The sequence below is a fragment of the Bacillus rossius genome, chromosome 16 (assembly GCF_032445375.1).
Source record: "Bacillus rossius redtenbacheri isolate Brsri chromosome 16, Brsri_v3, whole genome shotgun sequence".
Taxonomy (NCBI): domain Eukaryota; kingdom Metazoa; phylum Arthropoda; class Insecta; order Phasmatodea; family Bacillidae; genus Bacillus; species Bacillus rossius.
In genome coordinates, this window is record NC_086343.1 from 22,848,448 (window position 1) to 22,870,818 (window position 22,371).

Here is a 22,371-nt window from a genome sequence, read left to right on the forward strand (position 1 = left end):
GGGTGAAGTGAAGTGTTTGTATTGAGATTTTTTTTTTTTTTAAGATTGCATTACATTGAATTTACTCTTTTTAGCGACTTTGATTCTATTCAGTGCTTAATACGAGTGCTGTCTCTGTGACGTCGTGAATTCCTTGTTCGGAAATCTAGCCTCTTCTTCGTGTATGTTATCTTTTCGCCAGGAACATGCATCGGGTGGAATTTGTTTCTGTCGTAAAAAAGTAGGCCTACTTCTAGTAAACCGGGATGCCGGTTTGAAAAGTGGGGTGTAACGGAAAGAGGATAGATTTTGAAACGTTATAAAATATAAACCAGGCTTATTATATTGGAGTTGTCAGTTTGAAAAGTGGGGTGTTACGGAAAGAGGATGGATTTTGAAACGTTATAAAATATAAACCAGGCTTAATATATTTGAGTTGTGCATACATACGGGGTGGAATCTGTAGGGTTCGAAAGGGCCTGCGGAAATTCGCAGGGTGTCTCGTTCGACCCGAGTGTTTTGCACGTGGATTTTATCCGACACAAGTCATCTATGTATGGGGCGCTTGTACGTTGAATACTACCCATATTTTGGCATATATGCGTGTAATAAGCAGAAAACCTTTAAATATACAGACATATTTTCATAAAAAAAACCGTTTTTACGTTTACGTTTTTAATTCCCGTTTTACAGTCACGATTTTGAAAGCTCAAGAGGGCCCCCTCAGTGAGGTGGTTTTTAATTCCAAGGGGTGGGGCGGGCTGCCCTGACCACCCCTGGGATTTACGCCCATGTTTATGTATATATATGTAGTATGAGGGTTACGCGCACAACTGTGATTGTTGTAAGTTTTAAAACAAAAACAAACAAAAAAGTGGGGCGCATGTGATCGATAATAGCAATGAGTGTTGTCGGGTGAACTCTTAAAACATTTCATATCATTTTCAGTGCAACAAAATTGTTAGTGTACTGTATTAATTGTCTATTGCATGTGACCCACGTTTATCGTTTTAAAACTTTCAAGTAAATTCATAGGTGTTAAAAATCAACAATCACACATTTTTTGGTCAATCTGTTTGGAGTAATAAATATTTATGGGTAAAGGAAAACGTTTTATAGTGTTTCATTAGTTTTAAAAAAAATTGTTTTTTAAATATACATTTAATAATATTGCTTTTCTGCTTTTTAGTTTTGTGTGTGTGTGTAATTTTATAATTAATTTAATTTAATTTTTAGTACAGATTAAGTGTCTGATTTTATTCCTAACCCCGTACAAATTGTAATTAATAAAAATACTTGTAAGGTTTTATACTAAAAAATGAGGGGCGCTTGCAATAGATAATAGTAAGGAGACAAGCCGTGATGGACGCACCAAACTACAGTGCATGTATATTTCAATGCAACGCCATCTATTGCCGAAGTTCTAAACTAAACTGTTATAAGGGTCGTTAGTTCGCTAGTCGTCGTGTACAATTTACATGTGCATGACTTTTTTTGCTTTTTTGTTTTCTTTACTCCGGGTTATCCCACATTCATCGTTTACACCTTTTATAAAACAATTGATTATGACATTAAAATATTTGTTAACAAAAATTTTGAAGCATTCGTCACACATTTCGATTTCAGTGGGTTTCTCAATCAATCTAATCATTTTTAATTTGACATTCCTGCAAGAAATATTCAAAATATTTACAAAACATTCATCAAAAATCGCACATATTCTTGTCGACAGCTTTTTAGGGTACAAAAGCGGACGGGTCTCACCAAGGAGAAGGATAGGAAGTTGCCTGCCTATATGACCGCGAGGATGGACATTTTTCTTAGCACTGTATGCGTAGTATGAGCACCGCCTGCGAGTACTGCTTATGCATTCCGCATCACTGCACTGTTATGCTCGTAGCCTAACACCACGAATCCGGGGGCTTTGCCAAACAGAAGCAAACAAATTTACAACGAACAGACAAACAAATAAACTGAAAAGAAATCGAGGTAATATTCCACTGTTTTCCATTTCTGAGCGAAATTCAAAGTGTCAAGTGTCTAGCTCATCGGGAAGTTAGTTTGAAATCGATTGCAAAATTTTTAGCGAACAGAGAAACAAACAAACAAGAGAGCGAGTTAATAAATTTTTTTTTAATAAAATAAGATTTCTCAAAACCACAGAAACCTTAGTTTTGTATATGTATTTTTATATGGTGATATATACACATGTATATTTCACCATATAGAAATAGATAAAATTAGATTTTTTTTCGGTACAAACAAACCCTTTTTTCAGTTTGTGAAGATCACAAGGAGGCTGGTTATTTTTCTTCGCTGAAAACAATATGGTCAAAATCGTATTATTTTAATAATCGATTATTTCATTCTTCTCAACTCTAATACGAATGCATATTCCTTGCCAACTATGTACAAGGAAAATGATACATAGCAAAATGGGCAAATATAATTAAAACATTTTAAAGTTTGGCTTTATCGTTTTTATAATTTTATTTTTTTTTTAGCAAAATATGGTTTTGGGCTTCACAAGGCAAATGATCTAATACCTTCAGTTATTCGTTAACTAAGATAGTTATTGAGACAGTGGTAGTCGTCAACTTGAGCTAAGTTTTATGGAAACTGGATAATATTAATAAATATCAGACGCTCTGCCAAAACAAGCGGGATGAAAATTCAAAATTGAAATTATTGGCAACGAAATAAAAAAAAATTCAAGGTGGAGCAGTTCCTCTTGAAGTAGCTACAAGTTATCCTTTCTCCCAGCGATAACATATTCCGCGGTGCAAGAGACTGTACGTGGCAGTATATTATGCGCTTGGGTGGTAAAAGGGGGAGGGGAAATGGATTTTCAGGAATCGATTAATCGATTTTCCTGCTTCGATTTCACCCCCCACTTCGTCCGCGAGTAGTGGATACGACGCAACTGAGCACCGGACGGGTGCTGATCGTAACTTCCCTTTCCCCTCCCTCTTCGCTCTCTCTCTCTCTCTCTCTCTCTCTCTCTCTCCCTCCCCTCTTTCCGCACTTCGCGCGGTCTGGTGTCGGTCCCTGCACTGTCTACAGTCCCTGCGCGCCTCCCCCACTCACCCGCCTCTCCTTCACACCGGTTCACACGGTTCACACGGCACGTTTCTCACCGCGCCCTCGTGCGCACCATCACTCAGCGGCGGGGCGCGTCTGGCTGAGTGCCCTTCGTCGAGCGACACGTACCGCTATTGGCCCCCCCCCCCCTTCCTCCTTCCTCTCCCTCATATCACACGAGGCCGCCCGCCCGTGAGTCACGAGGAGCTATATTCCCTCGCAGCTGTTCGCTCGCGTTGAGAAGGGGTCGGTAATTCATACCCCTCCGCTTCAAGAAGGTGAAAAGGGGGGGGGGGGGGAGCGGCGAAGTCACCTCCCTCCCCTCTCCAACGTCCGTGACTCTCGTGAGTTGCCCCCCCCCCCCTTATCTGTGACACCCCTGGCGCGGCACCTGGACGAGGGGGAAGGAGGGAGAAGAGCGCACGGCGTACCTACCGGCGGCGCGTATTATCTTGCTCCCCCCCCCCCCCTCCCTTGGGAGGGGCGGCCCTACTGTCGGCGAACATTAACCTGCTACACTGTTAATGACAACAACCCGTCCTCTTCATTCTCCAACTTCCTTCCCGCCCCTCCAGTCCCCGCTACCAACCTACACACAACATTCCCGACTCCGTCGCTTTAGCAGCTTGCCGTTGGTGCGCCTGGCTATTGGTTAATTAACAGGACTGCCGTACATACCATAACGCTCAGCGAGGAATCGTTTGAAAAAAAAAAAAAATTCATACAGACCATGATAAAATTCCTTAACCAACAAGGCAAAATGTAATTTTTGAGGTGAAAACTTCTTTAGTCGCGTTGAGCGAAATTTCGGTAGTGGCAAAAACTTATGGGTTCGCGTCACCGACATGCTCGTGAAATAATACCAAAATCGTTTTCTAACGTACATTTGACGTAGAAATTATGTCGTATTACACATTTGAAAACAAAGTTTTAAGTTTTCACTTCTGTCGTCGGTCCCCATGACTGCCTTTTGGTTTGTTTTTTTTTGTAATAAATTAAAATTATGTCTAGATATTTCTTTTCCCCAGTCATGTAGCAAACCAACCGAAGTAGGCTACACGAAACTGTGTGTGTGTGTGTGTGTGTGTGTAATCAAGATGTTCGCAATGTAATGTTCCATGTTAATGTGCGCTACAAATACACTGTTTCTATCCGAAAAAAAAAAAATTGTATATTTGTATAATAAAGCTGTGTAGATAATTTTTTTCTTCCTTTTCTCCAGGCTAGGTGAGAGATTTAAATCAGCCAAATACATAATTTTCCTGTAGAGGTGACAGTTACATTCTCAAGTAACTACCTCGTGTGTGTGTGTGTGTGTGTGTGTGTGTGTGTGACTTGGGTGATGTGCGCATGACCCAAGTTGTATTTTTTTGGCCCGTGATAAAAGTACCACGTGCGCGATATATTGAGTCAATTTCCGAGTTGCAATCACATCTAGTTACCGTCAGGAGTGCTATGTTTGGTCTTTTTTAAAATAAACTTTGATAACTGTCGACGTATCTTTTCCCTGCTGGTAGTTTTTTTTTTCCTTCTCTGTCGAGAAGGCCATGGGGGAAATGTCCCCCCCCCCCTTTCCATGTTCGGAATCTGTGTAGTCTCACTGAAACAGGCATTGGAGCGCGACTCGGGAGGCAACGTGCACGTGGTACGAAATCCCGCCGCCAGAGGCGCGCGTGTCGCTCGTCACGAACAACCCCTGAGGACAGAAATTAATTAAAAAACAGAGCACTCTCGGCTTTCTGCCTGCCTGCCTGCCTGCCTGCCTGCCTGCTAGATGCGATCGCAACATCCCCCCATCCCCCCAAACCATCACCCTCCTACCCGTTTTCCCCACCCTTACTTTTTTTTTTACCTCTAACCCTTCCTCACCCCCTTTCGACGGCGCGCCATCTTGCAGTCCTGCCACGTTTCGAAACATTTATACACCAACACATACCTCTTCATCCTTCTAATAAATTTAAAACAACTGTTTTATTCATTCGGATGCACGGATGATTGACACAAACTACATATTTAAAATAATCTGTGTTCCAACAAAATGGTATTCAATTTTTTTTTAAAAAAATAAAAAGCTTTATACATCAGTTAACATTTCCTGTCTTTTTTATTTTTGTTTCAGAAATAGGACTAATCAAAACAAAGCAAATAATAGTTTCGTTATACAAACTACACGGAAATAAATAAAACAAGCTTGGGAATAGTAATATACTATTTACCTTGCCTTACAGCTTACTGCCTAGTGAATTAAAGGTTTAAAATCAATTGTCACACAGTGTCTGTTTTCCATTATCGTGTCATTATGTGTATTAACAGATTAATTTTCCTCTAAATTTATTCTTATACCAAAACAGAAATTTTTTTATTGTACTTTTACTAAAGATTACTTTTGAAACCAGTTGTTCACAGTTTGTAATAATACCAGTGTCCATTATGAAATATGTTTTTCCAGATAATACTGAGTATTGTTTTACGAAAATTGTGCATAATTTAATAGTTTAATTGATGATTCATTCAAGTATACGTTTTTAAAATCACGGAAAAAAATTGAATATTTAACCATTTGACTTTATTTCGTTTTACTATGATCATTATTATGCGCATTTAATACTGGAAAGCTATTCAGTGTACGGTTCCAAATAACTTTTAAGTGTTGGAGGTACTGAGAGAACACATAGCATAAATGCCTTGGTAAGAATCTGAACCCAGTATTACGGCGAACACTATATATATATATATTTTTCATTTAAATGTACAAATTGACAAATAGCTGTTATTTTGCGTGAATATTTCTGAACCATTTACAAAAAAAAATACAGTCCAACTTTAATTTTTTGTTGTATCACACTAATTTCTCCAGTTATTTGCTAAAAGTTGTTTTCAAGCTATAAAATAATTATGAACACTTACGATACTTTTAATTGCTTATACGATTAAATGTACTACATATATTTTGAAAACATTTGAGATGAAATATAAAATTCAAGCGAGGTATAGTAATGAATTTTTATGAAAAACCGTGAAATATTTGTAATGAAAAGAAAATGAAATAACAAACACGGTAGTGGAACTGAGCTAAATATAGCTTAGCTAGAGACATTTTTACTACTTTTTTAAGCGTGTAAAGAATAATTAACTTAAAATAAATTTAAACCACTTGAAGTAATTGTGAAATCTCGATGGTAAACAGCATGGCACATAGTTTATTACTCTTGTGTAAACTCATATTTTGTGTTTTTATGGTAATGCTTCTTATGATAAATATTTATGTAACTGAAATCATTGTGTAATTTGTGAACGGCTACGATGCATGCATAATTATTGTATTCCTTTAGAATTTATTTTAGTTATTTTTAATGATTTATTAAATAAATTTACAGTTAAAAACGTAGTGCTTTATTACAAAATATTGCTTAGTAAGCCCGTTAAAATTAATTTAACACGCCAATTTAAAATTAATAGTAAAATATAATTATTTTATAAATTAGTTTTCAGTATCATACTTACCAGAAGTGGGTGAAATTAATTCAGAAGAAAAAATCCATTTTAAAATTAAATACACATATGAATAGTATCTACACTGACTGGTGATGTTGACACGCACTATTTATTCCTATTCATGTTGTTACGAACGCAGGCAGGACAGCGACTCGCGCCAGGCTAGGAGCTCGCTAGCGGCCCTGCACGACCACTGACGTCATGCGCCGTATTTTATAAAAAAACGTGGTTGTCTGTAAAGTCGGTTTACGGACGATAGTTTAACGTGACAACGTCATAACAAAACTTTGATGAAATGATTGCTTACTTTTATGAATAAAATTGAATCATTTTTATTCAATTATCACTATTTTGTATGGATACAAAGAAGGAGTGAAATGAAATCTACAATTTAATTGATAAATTTACTTTTATTTGCACTCATTAATTCAAATATGTTTAATACTTTAACGAAGAGATTATTTTAACTATAACTGTTGTACATGTTTGATATTTAACTTCTTCCAATCTGTGTTATTCTGTTAAGGATAGGACGATGATAGGAAAAGTAGGAAACGAATGGGAGTGTTTCAAGTTTAATGTGCCTCAAAAAGGTCAAATCGATGGTTCCAATCGAGTGGAAGAGTTATAGATGCGGCGCAAGCGTACAATGAGCGTAACGGGACAATGAACGTAACGGGACAATGAGCGTAACGGGACAATGCGTCATCCTTTTTCGTGCGTGCAGCCGGCGTTCATCGATTTATTAGGCGTTATCACGTCAAAAAATTAACAAAAAAGATGATTGTCGTGCCAGTGATGGGTGGCTGGATAAATTTGAAAAGCGATTTGGTATCCGTCTGTTAAACTATATCGGGTGAAAAATTGTCAAGCGACGAATCTGCAGTGCAGTTATTTATCCAGCATTTTAAAGACAAAGTAGAGGAACTGGGTATTTTTCCTGACCAAATCTATAATGCAGACGAGAGTGGTATGTCTGGAGTCTGTTGCCCAGTAAAACATTCGTATCCTCTAAAGAAGCGAGCGCACCAGGTCGTAAAGTGAGTGAAGATAGAATCACATTATGCCGTGTTCAAATGCTACTGGAACACACAATTTGGATTTGTTAGTGATTGGTAAAGCTAAATATCCCAGAGCTTTCAAGAAGATTTGTCTGCCAGTCTGCTACAAGAACCAATTAAAAAGTTGGGTCACGAGAGAGGTATTCAGTGAATGGTTCCATAAAGACTTTGTCCCAGACGTGAAGAAGTTTGTGAAAAGATCCAACTTGCCCATTAAAGCTTTATTAGTACTTGACAATGCTCCAGGCCACCCAAATGAACAAGAACTTAGGTCAAGTGATGGGAATATCCAAACCATCTTTCTACCACCAAACTGCACACATTTATTGCAGTCGATGGATTAAAATGTTATCAAGAAAGTAAAGTCCTTGTATAAAAAGAAATTGCTCATCCATATTATTTCTCAGGATGGTGACATAACGTAGATCCTTAAAGAATTGAATTTGAAGGATGTTGTATTCACTCTCGCTCACCCATGGAACTTTGTTTCACCTGTGTGTATTCGCATCGTCAGCTCTGAGTTCGTCGCCCCTCGGACAGCCGATGCAAGAGGCGAGTGTTGTGTCGTTCAACAGTTCCTTTGTAACTGTGGGAAGAACACCCTTAATTGAAACGTGTGCTGGCCTCGAGTGTAGGAGACGAGAGGTCATCTGAACTAACGCAGAAGCAACGGATGCGAGCAGAGTTATGTCAGTAACGAGGGCGAGAGTAGAGAAAATATACTTTCAGAACACGCTTAAGACACACTTAACAGAGTGACAGATGTAACGAGTACAGTGAGGTTGTACTGCACTCAGGATGAGTGCGCTAGGGGTCTCCGGTTTGAAGCTAGACAAAGTGGGAGGATCCAGCAGGCAGAAGAACGAAATTCATTTGACCGAAATTTCTGAGAAACGACCTTCGGTCCAGAGTCTGTTCGGTCCAGTTCATGTACGGTCTAGTTCCTGTACGGTATAGTTCCTGTACGGTCTAGTTCCTGTGCGGTAAAGTTCCTGTACGGTCTAGTTCCTGTACGGTATAGTTCCTGTACAGTCTAGTTCCTGTGCGGTCAAGTTCCTGTACGGTCTAGTTCCTGTACAGTCAAGTTCCTGTACGGTCAAGTTCCTGTGCGGTCAAGTTCCTGTACGGTCTAGTTCCTGTACGGTCACGTTCCTGTGCGGTCAAGTTCCTGTACGGTCTAGTTCCTGTACAGTCAAGTTCCTGTACGGTCTAGTTCCTTTACGGTCAAGTTCCTGTACGGTCCAGTGATTTTCGGCCTACTTCCGCGTCTCCCATCCAGTGACCGAAACGGTAAAGTGCAGATATGTGCCGAAGACAATAAATAGTGTTTGAGGAACCAAACAGGAATGAGATTAGTATTTGAGTACACCTTATGACTCCCCAGACTAAGGCAATACTTGACCACAAGTGCGAGGATCCAGCGATCCACAAACCCTCCCAATACGATCTGGAGCTTCCTCCTACCCAATCACCTCTCCATCTTCACGCCATTCCTTGCAGGGTTTACACTGGTGGTTTCAGAACCACAGATCATTACACTAAAGGATCAAGAATGATTACAGTTCTCTTACATAAACAAACAACAATTTTTATGAAATAACATTTTCCTAGGAAGTGAATAACTCATAAATGTAATTTCATGCAAACCAATGCAACCAAGGGGAAAACTTTAAGTGGAAAACACCCCTATATGTATGTGATGTTATAATTTTTGTTTCGTTACAAAATAAGGCTTAACATTTGATTCCATAGATAACTCGCATTAGTAATTGTTCGTTTAAGACATTATAGGCCATTGTTTTTACCCTTTATTTTCTGTTTGTAATGTTACGTAGTTCACACACTTGGTACTTCTGAAATTTAATATGTGAAATAAATTTAATTTTTACGTTAGCTGGAAAAAGAAACTATAATTACAGAATTTTCTGTCCCCTGAAATGTTTACACTCATTACTAATTAAGAGAATAAACCTTGAATCACAATAAATAATAGAAGCTAGGAAAATATTTCTCAAGAACACTTTATTCCAAGAAAAATATCTAGTAAATTACAGGAGGCGAAAATGTCTGTACCTCCCCTGTGATTTTTTTTTAACTGGGACACTTTTTTTCCCCCTGCCGTCTTCGTAAAATTAATGCAAGATTTTTTAATTACACCCACGCGGAGCGTAATTGCAGCGACCTGCTGAATTAATACGCCGTCACGTTGGTAGCGCGGGAAGCGACCAAATGAAGGGCGGTAAGGGGGGAGAGATGTTTGTAGGGTTGGTATTGGTGTCAAAAGGCGGGTGGGTGGAGGGGGGGGGGAGTTGAGCGACGCCGCAATTACCCGCGGCGACCTGGGAGTTGATTCGCGTCGCTGCCGCCGCCAGAGATGATGGCGCTGGCCATCATCGCGATTGCCCCGCGGGCGCCATCTTGTACATGGCGAAACAATATGGCGGCTGCCGCCATCGTTTCACTCCGCCCGCAACGTTCGAGACGCCGTGTAACGCGCGTCGGGGAAATTGCCGGGTAAATTTTTATTTATCGCCCGTTTGTTTCCCTCCCCCATCCGCTCGTCTTCCTCCTCCTCTCCCTCTCTCTCTCTCTCTCTCTCTCTCTCTCTCTTCCCACCAACCACTTCGTTAATTCTCTCTCCCTGTTCCGAGCCAGCTTTCCGCAGTGCACGTCCAAATAGAGCGTCATTTCGCGTAACAAAGTGTTGTGTGATCTATGGCGCCCGTGCGTACACTGCATTGGCAAACTTTAACTTTGACCACTCTAGGGCTGGTCATAAGCGCCTTGCTACATGGCTATTGCGTGAAGCTACATACATCCTGTGGTATGCGCCATGTTTGTGGAACCCCGAAAAAAAAATTATTTCAGTTGTAATATTTTTCCATCGTAAAAAGAGTTTTTGAATTATTTCACGTTGTGTAATTTACCGTGTTCCATAAGAAATATATATTTTTTTCATTTACCTAAACTGAATTTTTGAAATTTTATGATGTCATATTCTTAATTTTTAAATATAAATTTAATGTGTATGTTTTATGTTGCAGACGATTATGATAAAATTTATTTATTTAATAAGAATTCCGTTTGATGTCGACAAAAATGTACACTTTGACCCCAAACATTCAAATATTGTTAAGTTCTATGTAGCATTAGGATGTGAATAGGCTGAAAGGGTTAATTTCTTACCACTGCAGAACTCTAGTGTTGATTTTTTAAAATATATTTTTGACGTTAAAACGTTTATTAGCTCTTAACAGTGATAGTAGGTCGAACTTTCTTGTGCGACAGAATACCGTCATATTTGAATCACTAATAACAAAGATATTAATCACGCGTCCACAAAGGATGGAGCATGTCTGTACGTGTTTGTCACGCAGTGTTTGTTTTTTGCCTGTGACGTAATCGTACCGGTGTAGGCGCGTGCGCTTGTTTGTCATGAATTTTATTTTTCTAAATTGGTTTATAAAAAAATAATAAGTTATTTGCGAATCTTAATTTTATCCCGACGTTTTCACGAAAAGTCTACGGCACTGCACCTCTCTCTCTGTTGTTTTTTTTTTAATTTTAATTTTTTTATTATTTGAGTTCAGGGAACCCGGGGAAAGAATTAGTCATAGCCTCTAGTGAGAAATGATACCAGCATTTATTATTGGAGGGGGGTGGGGATGAAACGAACATAACTCAAGCTGGCGGAATCGACGATCCTCTGGAATGCAAGTCCTGTGTCTTGCCTCGTCAAGTACTGTTGATGTTGCGGATAGCAGACAGGAGGCTGTATTGGAAACCCATTCACCGCTAGGACAGTGATGGACGCAGGAAGGAGGGGGTTTTGGGAAGATATGCCCTCCCGTCCCCGTAGTTGAGAAAAGAAAAAATATAGCACAATATATAATTGAAGGCATTGTGTCATTTTGAATGAATCAAGGTATGCCTGTCATAAAACCTGCAATGTTTCAACTGCGGGAGAAGGCCGCATCGCCTACAGATTCTACTGTAGGCCCATATGTCAGTGTGAATAGTGTTGTGTTTTTAACGTGAAACGTCTTCAAAATCTCACCGAAACATACGGGCACCAGAACATAGATGCGTACCCTTGCCTTAATAATTCCCCGACTATCAGCCTTAGAGACGTAGTGCGGTGTCATTATCTAACGTGTGCAGCATAGAACAAGGAAGGGAGATAAAGAAGTGCGACTCTTACAGTGGAAACTGAAACCAAGTTTTGCGCGACATCTGATGGGTGGGTCCATAACTACTAACAACATGTTAGGTTTACAATAATAATTTAACTACTTGACAACTAATTTCTTGATAACAGAGATTTAAACTGTGCGAGAAATACCTAATGCTGTTTTTTTGTAATAAAAAAACCATGTTCCATATAAATTATTAGAAGATTAAAATTTTCTGGTATGCCAAACCACAAAATATATTGAATTAAGTTTCACTGGTTTGGTTACCTCATTATATACCTCGTGCATTACTTCTCACAATCAGTGAAGCTACAGTATGTTGTTAGTAATATACATATTATGAAAGCTACGTTCTAGCGGGCGGGCTCGGAACTATTTTAAATAACTAGGTCTCAGTCTCGGCAATTATAGTTTCTCCCCCGTGGTGTACAATGGGGACGCACCACAACGCCGAACGTACAATAACGCCCTAAACTATAACGCCAGAAATGCCAAATCGACCACAACGCCGACAGCTAGAAAACTGCTGTGTACCACAACGCCGAATTACCACAACGCCGAAATACATTAACCCCGATAAATGTCATTGCAGGACTGCCACAAAGGTTAGGTTAGGTAAGGTTACCACACAAATTCATTCAGTTGTTTTCATTTTGCTCCTTGCCCCCCCCCCCCCCCCCTTCTCCACAGCAAACATTTTTCGGCGTTACTGTATTTCGGCGTTGTGGTACACAGCAGTGTTCTAGCTGTCTGCGTTGCGGTCAATTTGGCATTCGGCGTTCTGGTATTCGGCGTTATTGTACGTTCGGCGTTGTGGTATTTCGGCGTTGTGGTAACTACCCGTGTACAATCAGCTCGCTGATACGACCTTGAGTTTGCGTCGCGGGCGGGCGGGTAGGTCACGACCGGCGCTCTCGCTCCTTTCTACTCAGCGCAGTGACTCGCGTGTTTGTGTGCAGAGTTTATTTAGATTCATCGATTTAAGCCGAAAATAAATAGCGTATTTTGGACAATAGTTAGTATATGTAAAAAAAAATTGGTTGTCTGTAAAGTTGGTTTACGGACGATAGTTTAACGTGACAACGTCATAACAAAACATTGATGAAATGATTGCATACTTTTATGAATAAAATTGAATCATTTTTATTTTAATAATAAAAGAATAAATACTTGAAATAAAACTAGTAATCAGATTCATTTTCTTACGTACATTTGACGTAGAAATTATTTCATATTACACATTTTATAAACAAAGTTTTAAGTTTTCACTTCTGTCGGTGCGCCGTAAGCGTACAATGAGCGTAACGGGACGCAGCGTAAAGGAACAATGAGCGTCATGGGACACAGCGTAACGGGACAATGTGCGTAACGGGACACTTTTTCGTGCGTGCAGCCGGCGTTCATCGATTCATTAGACGTTGTCACGTCAATATAAAGTAAGCATATAAAAATGTATTAAAATACAATACGTCAGCCGCAGCCCCGTGAAAGAGCCAGCTGAGAATACAAATCACGCCTGTCTCGGGAGCGTCGCAAAGCCAATGGACATATCGTGTGAAGATGGCGTCATGATTCAATGGTCGACGTAGCTGCTCCGGCAGCGAAATCTAGCGGCGGGTGCGGAAACCAATAGTTTTTTTTTTCCATCCAGAAATGTGGTTGAAATCATAATTTGCGAATTTTTATCACGCTCGACATAATTTTTTTTTTTTTTAAAAATTGGTTGTCTGTAAAGTCGGTTTACGGAAGATAGTTTAACGTGACAACGTTATAACAAAACATTTATGAAATGATTGCATACTTTTATGAATAAAATTGAATCGTTTTTATTGAATTATCACTATTTTGTATGGATACAAAGAAGGAGTGAAATTAAATCTACAATTCAATTGATAAATTTACTTTTATTTGCACTCATTAATTCAAATATGTTTATTACTTTAACGAAGAGATTATTTTAACTATAACTTTTGTACATGTTTGCTATTTAACTTCTTCCAATATGCATTATTCTTTTAAGGATAGGACGATGATAGGAAAAGTAGGAAACGAATGAGTGTTTTTCAAGTTTAATGTGCCTCGAAAAAGTCAAATTGATGGTTGTTCCAATCGAGTGGAAGAGAGATAGATGCGGCGCAAGAGTACAATGAGCGTAACGGGACACAGCGTAACGGGACAATGTGCGTAACGGGACATTTTTTAGTGCGTGCAGCCGGCGTTCATCGATTTATTAGACGTCACGTCAATAAAATTCTACGTGAAATTTCGTGTACGTACGAGTTTCGTATTATAAGTGTATTTACAATATGAGAACACGTGAATTTGCTCGATACCGGGGTTAGATGTTACACATCACTGGGGAGTACTGGAAGACTTGAATGAGATGAAATTTCAGTGAGCTACCACGAAAAAATTAATAAATTAGTATTCACCTTGCTAAATATTTTGGGGTTAAAAAAAAAAATAGTTCTTTTTATTTTTTTCCAGAGTAGAAACTCGCGAGTAACAAAGGATCAGAGTTACAGAGGTCCTAGGAAGAACGTGCGATGGTTGAACATGCTGGCGGACCGGGAAGAAGATAAATGAACCACGCGAAGCCTTATACGGTAGCGGGCGAAGCTGTTTGAAGAGGGGAGTAGGGGCAAAGAGAGAGAGAGAGAAAGAGAGAGAGAATGGACTCGTAGGAGGAGTCGTTGATAGAGAGTGTTACAGCGACAAACCAAGATGGAGGGTTCGTGTCAACTCCAGCCGCGAAACAAGGGGGGGGCGGTACGCGAACAAAAAAAAATGGATGGTGTGAATAAAAAATATTGCCGTTGTAACCGCGCTTACGGCTGAGAGAGAAAGAGAGCGAAAAAAAAAGACGAGAAGTTTGCTTTGCAAACGAACTTTATTTTTTGTTTCTGTGGCAAAACTTTATTTTTCTCTCTTTACAAAAGTCACGGAATGGTGCTTGTGAAATTCACACGTGTATACGTATTATTTATATTGGTTTACTGAATTAATCAATAATGAGATGCTTTTGGCGCGAAAAACTCATAAAAATTATTTGATTTCAGAAACTGCTGTTTTGGTTTCGAAAATGTTGACTGGATCCGTAGTCACATCATTTTTAAATGATTTTATTGGATGTATTTTTGAAATTTCTTTGTTTCGAAGATATATCTGGCACAACTCATTTCTTAGATAAAACATGTAGCTGTAGGTATATACAGTTATGTGATTTTCCAAAAAAAAAAAAGTAATAAATATTTTAGAAATAACGTGTTTAATATACATGCTGAATTTATCTTGTTTAAAAAAAAAGGACGCAAACGGAAGTGTACTGTAATGTGTACGCGAATAAAGAAGCTTGCGAGGACAGAAAATATATAAAAATGCTGACATATCGGAAGACTGGTTAAATTAGGATTGAAGGGAAAAAAATTAGGTAAACACAATGGACAATTCAATAAGAATATGACCTACCAATTTCAGCTGTAGGTTTATCACGAGAAGAAAAAAGTGAGCTATTATTTCAGTACCCGCCAGAGATGTGTAACATCTAACCTCAGTAACGATACAATTCTTTTGTTCTCATGTTGCAAATACACTTGTAATACAAAAATCGGACACGAAATTTAACTTAATTTTTTTTCAAATATATTTGGCATGTCCCTGAGTTATACAAATAATGTAACATATGCAAACATTTTATACATCACTAATTTCAATATAAATACTGAAAGTATGTGTTATAATTGAACTATTTTGTATACACGAAAAAGGGAGTGAGTTCTTAGGTCCACATGCTAGAAGTATTACTAAAATATTAAACTGAAACATTTTAAAACACACGTATTTACACAAAGTATATAATAGTATAATTGTTTTTGCTTATTATTGTTATTGCTTTTTCTGCACTGAAATAAGTCTGTAAATACAAATTACAAACATCAACCTTCTTGAGCTGATTTAAGATTGTATTACATAATATTTTAATATAATTTGAGGCGTAGCCCGCATCGAGTCTGTCCTTTAATTAATAATTTTTGGTGCGCTTCTGTCTGGTCGCTTACTCTATGCGGTAACGTCAGGAGCGGCTGGGATTTATCATTTTTAGTTATTTCTAAACTTCTGTATTGGATAGTTTTCTTTTAAGGATATTTTTTACTCGTGTTATTTAGCGCTGGTCCAGTTTGTGTCTGCAAATGTGCAGACATTTTAGTTTTTGTACAGCTTAGTTTTTTTATTCGACATCCACGCACGTACCAGAGGAGTACCGTAATAAGTGGATTTATGGCTGGGGGGGAGGGGGAGCCTACCGTAACTTTGGCGACAGTTGCGCTGCTGCTGCGGAACAAATGCGACGATTGCGGTGGGTTGTGTCGGAGCGCGCGAGCGTCAAGAGTCGAGGTGCTGTCAGGCTTAGGTGCAGTCGCTTCTACCACACCTAGAGACTACAACGCTTGGTTGAGCGAGCTGCCGCGAGCATTAATGGAGACTGCGAGGCCTGTAGAGTCGCGAGGGACCGCGAATACCCGGTCGCCAGTTCGGGGCGACTGAAATGCTGCCCCTTGGAAGGGCAGCCCTTCGGGATTTTTCTGACAGTAGTGTTTTTGAAAGGTTGTCTGAATTGTTGCCCCTTGGATGGGCAGCCCTTCAGGATTTTTCTGACAGTGGTTAGTTGGTAAAGTGACCTAACCTTACCTAACCTAACCTAACCTAACCTAACCACCGTCAGAATAATCATGAAGGGCTGCCCATTCAAGGGGCAACAATTCAGCTCCCCCACCAGTTCGAGTCGCCCCACCAAGCTGACATCATCGTGGTTCTTACGCTCATGCCTAGTCTTAAGTATTTGAACTTCTGCGAGTTTCCCCGAAGGGGGGGGGGGACCTTCAGCTCTCCACAGACCAGTTACGTGAACGTAACACCAAATTTAACATTATTTTTTATTATTGTTCAGTGAGCAGACAATTCACGGCGAAGACTTTGCTTTATCAATCACTCAGTGTCTCTCGCAGGGGGTACCAACTTGTTTTTATTTCGAGTGAGAATCCCTGCCACCCGCTGGCGCGGGACTGCCTTTCCGTTCACGTAAATCATTACGCCCCCGCATGAAGTACGGACAAGTGTGCTCGCGCAAGGTAAGCGCGCCTCTTCCTCGTCTCCCGCTCGATGGGAGCATTCGAACACCAGTCGAGGCGTTGCTAGTGTAAGTGTGGCTGGGCAGACACCACATAGCTGCGGACGTGGGGAAGCCTTCATTTCACCGACGAGGGAGCCACACCCGAAGTTACCCGAAGTTCATGCTCGCTTTTTTGTTCCCCCGTTCTATCTCATTGTATAAACCGGTGTGGCATTAAATGTTGCGGTCGATTAGGATAGGTTAGCTACAATATAAATACTTTAAAACATCGTGGATGGTTGGTTACATTAAGTAAGTATAGCTACATTAAAAATACTGTAAAATCATTTTATGGTTTCTTAGCAAATAACTTTTTAATATGTGGCTATCCAGGGCTAGGAAACAGTTTACATGATTTCAGAGTATCTTTATTGTAGATATCCTAACCAAATCAATCGTCCACAATGTTTTAAAGTGTTTATAATGTAGCTAACCTAACCTTTTACAATGAACCAAAAAAACCGAAGATGCACGATCGGACGTTTGGCTTCCCGCGGACGTGACCTTGCGACGTGTGATGTCAGAAAATCACCGTTTAATGTTTGCGGCATTCATTTCCACGGACCTTTGTTCATGTCCGAACACTATTGCGTTTCGCTCGAATTGTTTAGCTGTGGGACGAGATTTTCGCCAAGAACTTGCGGAAACGTGTCTCCGCACCCGCCACTATAATACGCTGTCGGAGTAGCTACGTCGACCATCGAACCAAACCATTTCATAGACCAAAATTTTTTAACTCCGATAAAAGCGAAAAAAAAAGACCTGAATTAATACTAAATAATGGGTTGAGATCTTATTTTCGACAAGGAACTCAATTAAAATACTGCCCATCCTGTTAAAAATTCACTAAACAGTTAATGATTTCAGGTTTCCCTTTGATTTTGTGAACTTTGGTTTTCACCAATTTCTCACAGATGGCAGCCCTGTGGTTACACATATCCGTTCCACGCAACTTCCTTCCTCACAAAATTACTCCTGCCAAATGTCCTATATCGAGAGCTAAGATGCTCCACATTAAAAATTTATTATAGAATGGATGTTCGGCTCGTTGGTAGAGAAAAAAAAATTGGTTGTCTGTAAAGTCGGTTTACGGGCGATAGTTTAACGTGATAACGTCATAACAAAACATCGATGAAATGATTGCATACTTTTATGAATAAAATTGAATCATTTTTATTTTAATAATAAAAGAATAAATACTTGAAATTGTACTAGTAATCAGATTTTTAAAACGCAAGAATAATTAACCTTTATTGCCGAAATTTTTGTTGTAATAAGCAATGAAAACCACAAAATAACTTTTCACTTCACTTTATAAACAGTCGACGAAACAGTTCACGTGTAGATGACTTGTAATTAATTTTAAAAACTGGCGTTTCGCTATAAAGTTTAAATATAATTATGAACAAGTTTTCATATAAATAAACTGTATCAAATATCTATCATCAATTATATGAATCACCATAATTTTTTAGTCAATTGTAACATAACCTTTTATTACTGCACTCACCGACAGCGTAACGGAAAACAGCGTAACGGAACAATGAGTGTAACGGGACACAGCGTAATGGAACAATGTGCGTATCGGGACACTTTTTCGTACGTGCAGCAGGAGTTCATCGATTTATTAGACGTTGTAACGTCAAAATAAATAGTAGCACCTTAATATAGGTTTGTCGCAGTGGTAAGACACTAGACTCGCGTTGCAGAGGATCCGGGTATCTAATACCCGCATTTTACTGTTTTCCCTGAAATTATTCTGAGGCAAATACTTGGATGGTAACTTACAATATGACATAGCCGATTCCTTCACCAACACCCCAGGTATGTAATGTGTCTTAACAGTCCATAATTAACTCGCTGTCGACAGTTAAAAATAGATATATACATACTGAGTTTCCATACTACTCAAATTTAAATATGCTATACATAACTACGTACTGATATTTATCAATGAAAAATAGCATAATCTAAACACGCCGCCAATCGGTCTGACAATAATATTGATATTTTTTTGTAACATTGTAATTTCGTGAATATAATTTAAGTCACATGGAACGGAATTCATAACCACGGTACTGCCATCTGTGGCGTATGGAGCGAACCAAATCTCATAGAGACAAAAGGAAACTTTATAGTAATAAGTGTTTACTGGATTTTAACAAGCTGGGTAGTGTTTTAATAAAATTACGTCCAAAGCCTGGTTTTAGTATTTTTTTCATGTCTTTTTTCTCTTTTATCGTAGTCGTTTCATTATGTATTAAAATTTAGGACAGCTAATAGAATTATTCAATAGTCGACGCACCTGCTCCGGCAGCGAATTCTAGCGGCGAGTGCGAAAAATAATATGATTCGCGCCAAGATATTGAATTGAAAACAAAATATTGGGTACAATTATCACGCTCGGCATTATTTTAAAGTATTTTACGTGAAATTTCGTGTTGTAATTGTATTTTCAACGTAAGAGAACATTTATTTGCGCTTTACCGAGGCTAGATGTTTCATGTCTTTGGCGAGTACTGAAATACTCGCTCACTCTTTTTTTATTATTATCGCGTCGTTGCTGTTAATTAAGGGCTTTTTCCGTAAATTTTAACACGATACCTTTCTTGCCTTTTTTTGTTCTGTCACAAATATTTCCAACGGACATTTTCCAAGTGTAATGTAATGGTTGAAAAATGTCGCGCAAGTGATAATAATTACAAACATTTGCGCAACATTTAACGCTCATTGTGTGCCACTTGCAAACTTTGTGACAAAACAAATTGTGCCATAAAATGAAATTACCAACATGGTTTCGTAAGACCGAGACCTAGAGCTATTTTTTTTTGTAGGTTGAGTACATAATAATTATCAGTAAGTAGTCATATCCTTTAAAAACCCCATTCACCTATTCGTTCGTACATTTAGTCATATTTTAACGACAATATAATAGTTTCTCTAAATTCTTAAGTACCCACTCAATAGTAGAATACTCCTTTACTAAGTACTATTAATTTAGTTCAAAGTTTTGACCACTAGGTGTATTACTTTTATTTATCCATGTGCTCAACTACATTATGATTCCAGCACATAATGTCGATTTGGTAGAGATGACTTACCGAAAAGCTTTTGTCATGTACGGCAAAAAAAAAAAAGTAATAGCGTATGAAATTTTAATTTTGCAACAACCCGAGAATTTTACTTTTATTAAAGTCCAGTTTTCCCTAGAAATTTTACAATTGAAGGTATTATATCGTAGCCGAAAAATGACGAAAAATAATTTTCACATCCAGTTAGGTATTTCATTAAGGACGTTGTGAGTTTATTTATGTCTATATTTTTGTTTGTTCTGCTGAACGGCTCGTGAAGAAAAAAATATATAATCAAACATTCCCTGAACTTTTTCCATTTCATCCCACTCCCGAAAGTTTGGCATCTCGACGAAATGAAGGAGAAAGGCCGAAATGAAAAGGAAAAAAAAAAAAAAAAAAATCCGGCCTCACTGATACTGGTGGTAGCAGTGTTACCAAACATCCTGGTAAGAAAATACCAAGCAAAATTCGGACATGACCTATTTCTGTGAATCGTCCAACAGCAAGTAAAAAAAAAACAGTTGTTTATAACCACAGCCCGCCGAAAATAACTTATTGTTCACTGTCATTATTAGTGTGTATTTGTGTGCTTATATTTAATACAGACTGCAGCTTAAATAATATTGATACCCATAGAGTGTTTTCCGACGTTGCGATAAAGTATTTCGTTTACATCCTACTTATATAAACTATGAGGGATATTGTTTAATGAAATCAAATTCTACCAAAAGGAAAATACGTTCTTAGAATGACTCTTTTATTGTAAAATAATTTATTTAACAAATATTTTATGGACAAACGCCATTGCTAGTTTTTACTGTACACAATAGAGAAAACAAAAAAAACTGAACAAGAAATATGGAACATACAAACACACAGAAAGCAAGTCAGGATCAGCCGATGACAAGTGTTAAACACATAGACCAGCACAGATAATTCCATTCCTGACTACGGGAACAGATGTCAGTTTCCTAAATGTCGCAATTATTTGTGCCGTCGTTGTGTTGTACAAAATATCTGTTGTTTTTTTTACCATCGTTGGTTCGTCTGTTTGTCACTGTGTTTTACAAAGTTTGTTGTGTGTCTGTATTTTCTATTTTTGTTACAACTTTCTCGTCGTTGTCAGTACTATGTTCGTCTATGCTGTAATAAAAAAATTTTCTGGCTAATTCATTCCACGTAATTATCTGTTCTTTCTTTGTGTTAATCATTTGACATCGGCTGATTTTGTCTTTTTTTGTGTGTGCTGCTGTGTATTCATCTTTTTTTTTTCTCGATCTTGTGGCTTCACTAATGCATGGCGTATGTACTTTAAAATGTTTTAATTTAACGGGAAAATGATCAATTTTTTTAAAAATTAATCGTAAAAAATACTTTTGACCCTATATATATATATATAAATTTTTCAGCTTCGTAAGTTTACAAAGAGATGGCATCAACAACAAGATCTAGGGGGGGGGGGGGGGGCAGAAGTCAGTAAAAAGGTCACTTCACCAAACTGTCGGAGAAACAACTGTCGGTCAAATTATCAAATTACTTTTGTCAAAAATGACTTCGGTTTAGTGCCTGTCGGTCACACGCCTGTAGATTGAGTCTCATCAGAAAACCAAGAGAGGCAATGGCCCGACCGAGGTCCCGTCAAATATCTACAAGCTGTCCAGGTTTAATGCCGGGGCGGTAACGCTGCTCACTCGTCGTCCGCCCGTATCAGAGCGGGGACTCCTAGAGGTCCGCGAGGGCCGGTATGTATTCCCCAGAAGCGGCGTCACTAGACACGGCGCGGGAGGTGGATACGCCAGTTCGATGCGGCAACAGAGGTGTTTGAGGAGAGACAGGCATCGTACACCACCGCTGCCTCCTCAACTCGTTCAGCAACCAGCGTACATTCACCCGCTTAAGACCCTCCCGGCAAGCACTTGAGGGCGCCTGTCTCTGGGACTCCATCTGAAAACCAAGAGAGCCCGTGGGCCCGACCGAGGTCCTTTCAAATATCTACAAGCTGTCCATGTTAGTGCCGGAGCAGTATCGCTGCTCACACGCCGTCCGCCAGTATCAGAGCGGGGACTCCTAGAGCGACCAGCTACCAGTGCGAGGGAACTCAGCGGGGATCTCCCAGAATCTGCACCAGAGGCACTAGAGGCTTCTCCAGCCTGTTAGCCCGCATTAGCTGAATTGAAAAGTTTATATTTTAATGAGACAGGTATCTTATTTTCATAGGTAAATTAAAATTGCCACGATTCTCACTGTGTCCATCTCTCGGGAACTGGAGATACCCGTAGGACCACCCTCTCCTCGGATATCCCACCAGTCCTCGGGCT

General features: G+C 39.1%; 1 protein-coding gene across 1 annotated transcript in view; it reads left to right on the forward strand.

Annotated features, from left to right (window-relative positions):
- Positions 1-22,371, forward strand: part of LOC134539836 (zwei Ig domain protein zig-8-like) — a 437,284-nt gene that overhangs the window by 175,013 nt on the left and 239,900 nt on the right. The gene's annotated exons all lie outside the window — the stretch shown is intronic.